The sequence below is a fragment of the Podarcis erhardii genome, assembly GCF_964252035.2.
Source record: "Podarcis erhardii genome assembly, chromosome: 1".
Lineage (NCBI taxonomy): Eukaryota > Metazoa > Chordata > Lepidosauria > Squamata > Lacertidae > Podarcis > Podarcis erhardii.
In genome coordinates, this window is record NC_138497.1 from 30,511,740 (window position 1) to 30,520,646 (window position 8,907).

The window sequence follows — 8,907 nt, forward strand, 5'->3', positions numbered from 1 at the left end:
AGCAAAGGTCACCAGTGTTGAAGCAATAATTCTTCAATCACCATCAATCAGCTTCCTTGGACTGATCATGTTGTTCGGATGCCTGATTATCGTCTTCCAAAGCAACTAGTCTATTCCAAACTTAAAAATGGAAACGTAATGCTGGTGGTCAACAAAAGAGGTTTAAAGACTCTCTCAAGGCAAATCTAAAAAATGTAGTATAAACACCGACAACTGGGAAACACTGGCCTGCGAGCGCTCCAATTGGAGAACAGCCTTTGAAGATGCTCGGAGCCAGGATGAAAGGGAGAAGCGAGCTAAGAGGAAGGCACGCTTGGCAAACCCTCACTGTGATCAACTGCTGCCCGGAAACCTATGTTCCCACTGTGGAAGGAAAAGTGGATCCAGAATTGGCCTCCATTGTCACTTATAGACTCACTCTTAAGATCTTTTAAGCCATCTTGGGTGCTGTTACTTAAATAAGTGCTTATTTCCCTCACCACCAAATAATCACAGTCAGCTCCCTGACAGACAGGTCTTGCAGCAGTGACCAGAAGAGGAATGACTGCTGGAGAAGCACAGAGAGATGAAACGCATGGTGCATCTGCAGCAACACAACCAGGCACCTTAATCTGTCCCAGTTACAACAAGACATGTTTCTCCTGTATTAGTCTAGCCACAGCAAGTGCTGTAACCTTCCAACAGTTTGACTTCACCCCTAAAGGTACACTCTTCCGTTGTTTCAAGACAGACAGATTCCAACAACAACTCACATATATCTGCTAGGGGAGGGGAGGAATTAAATACCACTGCCTTGCTACACTTACCCAAAAACTCACTGTTAATGTCCTGACAAATACCTTCTTTTAACCAACCCCATCCACCCCAACAAAGACTTCTCCAAGCTTTGTCTTCAGTGAGTTCTCATATTCTCATGGAAATCTTGCTGGAGGAGATGATAATGTGATTATGTTTCACATCTAATCATCCTAGTGGAATGCAATGCCCCTTCTGGGATAGTTTGCCATGACATTGTCTCCTTTTATATTCAGAAACCCAGAGCTTGAGATTGTTGTTCTACCCTTGTGGAAGAATGAATAAGCTTTCCCCTCAATGTACCTGTCCTTGGATATGCTCCAAATGCTCTGTTTTGTATCACTGCTGCCTTTTTTGTTTTCTTGTTGATTTCTAAATGGGACAGGCTCCCAGATACCCTGCCAATAGCTTTCTTGTATCAACACAACTTATTAAGCTATGAGATTCTTGCCCTTTGCCCTTCATATTGATTGAACCAGTAGTTGCAGGCAAGGATATTTTGCAGGCTGCCAATTGTCATTTGTGGGATTCTTATGCCATCATATGCCAACAATGGAAGTCAGAGCAGCTCCATATTTTGGTGGGACAGTGTGTGGGGGAGGGGGGGTGCACATATTGCAAATATTAACCCCCCGACCTCACTGTTTTGTGATATTGCAGTGAAGCAGAAAAGACTATGAAGCACTTTGCAAATGAAAAGCACCACAGCGAAAGATAAATCACAGCTATGTTGCTGTGTGACTGCCTCAAGGTCAGTCAATATAGATTTCCTTTTGAGAAGTTTTGCATTTGAGATCCTTTCTGACATGCATACGAAGCCACACAGTGACAGATCATTGTTCTCTAGCTAGGTATTTTACTCTTGACTGGGGGGAGCCACCCAATAAAGCTTCTCTGTACAGACATGTTCAGCCTGGAGAAAAAACAATTAATAGGCAATATCCACCCATCATCAAATATCTGAAGGACTGTCACATAGATGACGGAGCAAATTTGTCTTCTCTTGCCCAGAGCGTATTATCTGAACTAACAGATTCATATTAGAAGGCATCAGTTAAGAATTAGGAACGACTTCCCAATAGTATCAGCTGCTTGACAGTCCATCATTAGAAGTTCTTTATCTGAGGCTGAATAAGGGGTGCTGTAACAGTGGGTGTTCAGCATTGACCAAGAATTGGATTAAATGACCTCTGAGGCATGTTCCAACTCTATGATTCAGCGTGAAATCTTTGTAATGTTCAGGCTAGTTTATTTCTCTGTTGCTTTGCCAGCTCTCCAGAGAATAACATCCAAGGCCTCAGAGTTGTAGACGCCACAGGAGCCGTAGCTGTCAGAATGCCTCATTTACTCAAACTCCCTAGTTTCATCAAGCTCTCAGCTATGACAAGAAGTGCAGGGTGTGGGTGTGTGCATCTAGGGGTCTATTCACAGAAATTCCTGAGATGAAGAAAAGTCACTATCTATTAACTCAAGACACAACTTTCTCTCAATTAAACTGTTCTGCTGCGGGGTCATGGAGAAGCACAGGAAATGTATGTCTTTAAATGAAGAGGCTACGAAGCTCCAAATACCCTTACCGTCAAAAACTTACATAAAAGAAACAGGGTCTTTTCAATGGTGGCACCCATGCTGTGGAATCCCCTCCCTAGAGAGCTCTACCAGCAATTTAGTTGTGAGGGGAAGCATTCCTGTAGGTCCCCCCCAGCAGCAATGTTATATTTGCCCGTCGCTCTCACATGATTTGGCATCTTTAAGAGACAATCTCTTGAAGTCTTCACATATCCTACACACTGTCTGCTTTCTGCTCTGCTCCACACAGTGCAAAACTGCATAGGAAAAGTGCATTTGCTTAGCTCGAGGAAGTATATATTTCTCCATATGCAGGACATTCTACCACCATAGTGCTACCACTACTACACTGTTTAGAGCAGGCACAGTCCTTTTTTTTACATAGTATGAGAAGACAAGCCAGGGTTATGTTTGCTGCACAGCATAAAAAGAGATCTCTCTCAAAACCACAGGGTTCCATCTGATTTTTTGAATTGGGCCTTTGGGTGCTGTTTGCCGTGCTAGTCTCCAGGCTTTGGGGAAAACACAGATGGAAGAAAACAGAGCAACAAGGAAATCTGACAAGAAACAACAATTCTGCAAGGCTCAGGGAAGACTTATGAGAAAAGACAAAGGGAGTTCATTCTGTAATCTGAAAGGGGGAAAGACTTGGGGAGATGCAGTCATTGTGCATGCCAAAGGATGCACAAGTGAATGGAAGGAAGACTAGAGGGGAAAACACTGAAAGCTAAGGAGCTAAAGGCTTAGAAAAGGGAAGTCAAGGCATGGCTGTCCCCTATTAGAGAATGTTGGGGTCAGAGGAGGTCATGGAGGCCAGAATTATGCCTCCCCCAGTTTAGACTGTTGTTATATACCATTTCATCTGCACAACACAGAACTAAATCTGAAATGCAATATATGTAAACCATCTTGTATGCACATCCTTTAGATCTCTTAAGCATTTTATTTAGTTGCAGCACGAGAGTGGCTTTACAGCTGGGAAAGACAGAGGTCTGTGGTTCATACGTGTAATTTTCAGTTCAAATGGAGGCCAATGACCTCAGTATCCCAGTATAGCCAAGCAGTGTGTGTGTGTGTGTGTGTGTGTGTGTGTGTGTGTGTGTTTATCTACCCACACACTCTCTCTGTTATTGCTTTTTCCATTAGGCAGAAAAAGCAAACTTCCCCAAAGTTTTGCAAATGACGGGGAAACCTTTTCCAGCCGAGGTCCACATTCCCTTGGGAAGTGGGGCAGAGATGTTGGGAGCTGTATGGCCACGTGGTGGGTGGGACTTAAGGCAAAATGGGCCGCTATTCCTTCCTCTGCCTTTTGGTCAACATCTTTCCCCCCCTCTCTCTCCCCCTTCACCAAGTGGACTTCTGTGAGACAGACAACATCTCACAGAAGAATTTAGGATTAGAAGCAAGGCTGTTGCTCTCACAGATTTGCTTGGGAAGGGATTGTCCAAAGTATTTCCGTGTGCCCCTTCCCTGGGCTCCTGCAATATTGCAACCATTGATAGGGCAGATTATTGCATTACAAGCAGGTCCATGCTCACACGTGAGGGGGCATTGTGTGGTGTGGGCACAGCTATACTACTGGATGTTTTTCCACCCTTAAAATCAGGTTTTCCATCAAGAAGCCAGCCTCTGCTTCCATTTCACAATCAATGTGCCAGCATGTTACAAATGCACCCCCATGTGGTGAAACCAAGATTCATTCACATTATAGGCAACATTAGTTTTGAAGCACAGCATTTCACAGAGGCAGATCTCAATTTCATCACATCAAGGCACATTTATGGAAGACTCTGATGACAAGGAAATGATCCTTGCAGATACACTTCCTCATGAAAACCGAAAATATAAACTCAGCCTTCCCTGCAAAATGTAATGCCCCGAATGCAGAAAGACAAAGTCAATGGTACTCACAATTCCACCCATTGAGCAAGTTGCTCCACCAACTTACAGGGGAGGTGACTAGCAGGCAAATAAAGGGGAAGAGATCTGGTAAAAACAGGAAAAGTTTCAACACATCTTGCAGCCCTTTTCCATATCAGCAATTCATGTGCAACAGCAAGAGTCTATTAACAGTTGATTTCCAGCGAGGCAGACATATTAGCCTGTTGCAGCAAAACAACAAGGTATTGTACCACCTCAAGCCAAGAATCCCTTTGGGGCCTGGAGGCAGATTCAGAAATGTAAGAGACTGCCACACACCCCTGACATTAACAATGAAACATCTGAACTGGCCCCTTCCCCTCCAAAGCAGTTAGAAAAATAGCTTTTATGTATGATGGTCCATTTGCTACCTTGAGTACTTGGAGTGTGTGTGCTTGTGCATGTATACATACAGAAACACTGTTAATAACCTAATTACCGTATTTTTTGCTCTATAAGACTCACTTTTTCCCTCCTAAAAAGTAAGGGGAAATGTGTGTGCATCTTATGGAGCGAATGCAGGCTGCGCAGCTATCCCAGAAGCCAGAACAGCAAGAGGGATTGCTGCTTTCACTGCGCAGCGATCCCTCTTGCTGTTCTGGCTTCTGAGATTCAGAATATTTTTTTTCTTGTTTTCCTCCTCCAAAAATTAGGTGCGTCTTGTGGTCTGGTGCGTCTTATAGAGCAAAAAATATGGTATCCCAGTCTTTATTTTCTCTGTTTCATTTTCTTCTGACCTCAGTGTTTGTAATTCCCCTTCCCCAACATTGTATGCATGCGAGATACTCACTCACACTTATAATACACTCATATATTGCACACACTCAGTGCAACACTTCATGCATCTGATGAAAGCTTATGCCTTAATTGACAGACAAGTCAGTTCTGGACGATCTGCAATGCAGAAAGATGATACCAAAGACATTTCATGTTCACAAGTTCTCTTAGAAGAGATGATTCCTCTGTTCCTCACTATCCTTCCCTTTGGAAAAAGGAGCAGAATACAGCATCCACTGTGCACTATACCGTTTTGAGGAACTGTTTGCTTCCTTAATAGGAATAAATTATCTTTTTTTTTAGTAAAAAAAAGCATCATCAAAGAGTTACTTGCTTCTTAGCAACCCTTCCAGGTGAGGAAGACTCTGACCCTACTAGGTCCTTGGCTCCTATTTCTTTTCAGCTCCTACCTCTGTTTATTTCTTCTCTCCATTTACCAACAGCTGCCACCCACTCGCAATATTAACTTCATGGTGTTTTTTGCTTGATTTCCCCTCTCACTTCCACCTTCTCAAATTGCTGAGATTTTAAACATGAGCCATGTGGCTACCGGGTTCTCCTACCCCCAAAATGCTCTCATTTCTCACTTGATGCAATTCTTTAGAAGACGGTGGAAAGATGGAAAATTACCGGTACACTGAAAACAACGTAGTGGGGGAGGCAGAAGCTGGCAGTGGCGGGGGGGGGGGAGGAAGATAATGTTATTTACCACAAGGATAAGATGTTCATGAGAAAGAAAAGGTGGAAATGAGATTACAAGGATGCTTGCTGCATGATAAGAGCCGCAGATCCAGGCCATAGACAGAAAAGGAGGGCAAGAAGTTCACATTTCAGAAAATAAACTGAAAAATACAGTGGTGCCCCGCAAGACGAACGCCTCGCAAGACGGAAAACCCGCTAGACGAAAGGGTTTTCCGTTTTGGAGGCGCTTCGCAAGACGAATTTCCCTATGGGCTTGCTTCGCAAGACGACAGCCCATAGGGAAATCTCCAGGACAGTGGGGAAGCGCAGCTCGTCTTCCCCGCTGTCCTCGGACCTCCTCCGAAGCCTGGCGGCGGGGCGGGGACACCTCCTCCCGCCGCCGGGCTTCGGAAGGATGCCCCGATGCCGGGCGGCGAGGCGGGAACGCCTCCCCCCGCCGCCCGGCATCGGAACGATGTCCCGAAGCCGAGCGGCGGGGCGGGAAAGTCTCCCCCCGCCGCCCGGCATCGGAACGATGTCCCGAAGCCGAGCGGCGGGGCGGGAACGCCTCCCCCGCCGCCCGGCATCGGGGCGGGAAAGCCCCCCCCCCGCCCGGCTTCGGGGCATCGTCCCGATGCCGGGCGGCGGGGCGAGAAAGCCTCCCCCCGCCGCCTGGCATCGGAACGATGTCCCGAAGCCGGGCGGCGGGGCCGCGAAGCCTGGGCGCGCTGGCAACTCTCCGCAAGGAGCGCTCCCGCTGCTTGCGGAGAGGTCCGCGAAGCCTGTCCTGGACCTCTTCTGAAGGCAGGCGGGGGGCAAAAGTCTTTGTCCCCCCTGCTTGCCTTCCCAGGGGCTTTTAAATCGCCCGGACAGCGGAGAAGTCCTCCGCTGTCCCGGGCGATTTTAAAATGCCGCCCGCCAGAAGAGGTCGGGGGAAGGCGGTTTCCATAGGAACGCATTAATTGATTTTCAATGCATTCCTATGGAAAACCGTGCATCGCAAGACGAAAAACTCGCAAGACGAAGAGACTTGCGGAACGAATTAATTTCGTCTTGCGAGGCACCACTGTAATAAAGAAATTATGGCCCTCACACAGACAGTATATGGTAAATATTAGGATGCTGAAAGAGATAACTTAAAGCAAGATTCAATTCCCCTGAGACTGCAGAAGCAAGAGGGAAAAGATACTGGTCTCTGCCATTAGCCAAAGGTCAATGGGTGCTTTTCCTGCTGCCTCCTAGGAAGAATATTACAGTGGTACCTCGGGATGCGAACGCATAGGCGCCGACTCCATGGGGCCTGAGGGGGCCCGAGCCCCCTCAAAAATTCATTTGGGGGGGCTCTGCCCCCCCAATAATTTAAGAAAATTATTAGTTATATTATGCTTTGTAAAATCACAAAATTATGTTGGTATTTTTTATTTTCCTTGTTTGACGATAGTTACCTTTTAAAATACATTCAGTAATGAGTTAAAACAAATAATTATTACGGTAGTAAAAGAGGCGGCGCGAGTAGTTTTGCTCGGTGCGTGCGACTGGCCCAGCCCCTCTTTCCTTTTCCTCTCTTCTGCTCTCCCGCTGGGCGCCTGAGGGAGAGTTACTTAGCGGTTCTGAGGAGCCGCTGTTGTTTCGGCAGGGGAAAAACCGCCGCCCGCGAACCGCCGAGCTCCCTCTCTCTTTCCAGCCTCTCTCTCTCTCTCTCTCTCTCTCTCTCTCTCTCTCTCTCGCTATGGCCAAGAAGGAGAAGAAGCCCTTCAGCCAGTCTATGGCCGAGTGGCGGAGGTTCATCTACAACCCCAACAGCGGCGAGTTCCTGGGGCGAACGGCCAAGAGCTGGGGTGAGGAGGGCGTGCGAGCGAGCGAGCGCGCTCGGGGAAGGGAGGGGAGGGGGCGGCCGGCACGAGGGGCGGTGGGAGGCGAGGCGCGGCGGGCACTTGCCTTGCCCACCACGCATCTCTCTCCTTCTCGGTCTCTCTCCCTCCCTCAGCTGGCGAGGGGGCCACGAGGCGGGCGGCAGCAGCAGCAACGGGCCGGGAGCGGCTCTTAGAAAACTTCCCGGGGCAGGACCCCGGTATGGGCCCCCCCAATATTTTTTATAAGTCGGCGCCCCTGTGCGAACGGGATAGATTCTGGAGCCCCATTCGCATCCTGATCATAATGTAAGATACGATGGCGCATCTGTGCGTGTGCGGGTTGTGTTTTGCTGCTTCTGCGCATGCGTGTGACGTCATTTTGAACGTCTGCGCAAGCAGCGAAACCCGGAAGTAATGCGCTCCATTACTTCCGGGTTGCTGCGGAGTGCAACTCGAACGTGCTCAACCCGAAGCACATTCAACCCGAAGTATGACTGTATAGCAATGAAGAGACCAACCTACCGGTAGTCCCAGTACAGTCGTACCTTGGATCTCAAAAGCCTTGGCTCCCGAACAAATTGGCTCCTGGTTGATCGAAACCCGGAAGTGAGCCAGTTTCTGAACAATTTTTAGAAGCTGAACGTCTGATGCGGTTTCCGAGTGGCTGCAGGACGCTCCTGCAGCCATTCGGAAGCTGTGCCCTGGTTTTTGAATGGTTTCAGGAGTCAAATGGACTCCCAGAATGCATTCTGTTCGAGAACCAAGGTACAGCTGTATTGATCAGAGAAAGGTCAGCTGAAGGGAGCTTCTTCCTACCAGAAAGAAGTAGTTCATGCTCTGACTGTTGTCCTGAAACTATAGATGCAAAGGGAAAAGAAGACAGTGGCCTCTTTCACCAATCAAACAATAAAGAGCCACCGGCTGCTATTCAGGCAAAAACACGAGAAAGGGAGGATGAGCCTGAACTGAACTGGATATAAAATAGTCACTTAGGGCTTGTCTGCACTTCTGTGCCTAGAAAGCACATGTGGAAGTGGTTTTCAACTTGTCCCACACTTTCTAGACACACGTCCAAGCAGTTTCCCCCTTGCCCTACTCCTTTCCCAGAGAAAACCTGCTTTTTAAAGCTAAATTTGAGCCAGCATCAATCCAGAGAAAACCTGAATTGCTGTTGGCTCCAACTGAGCCCTAAAGAGTGGTTTTTCATGGCTTGGGAGGATCACCCATTCTCAGCCGAATTTGCCCTGAAACTAGATGACCAAAGGTAATTCTGAATTTCAAAAGACAGCCAAAAGAAATACAAGGTGCAAAT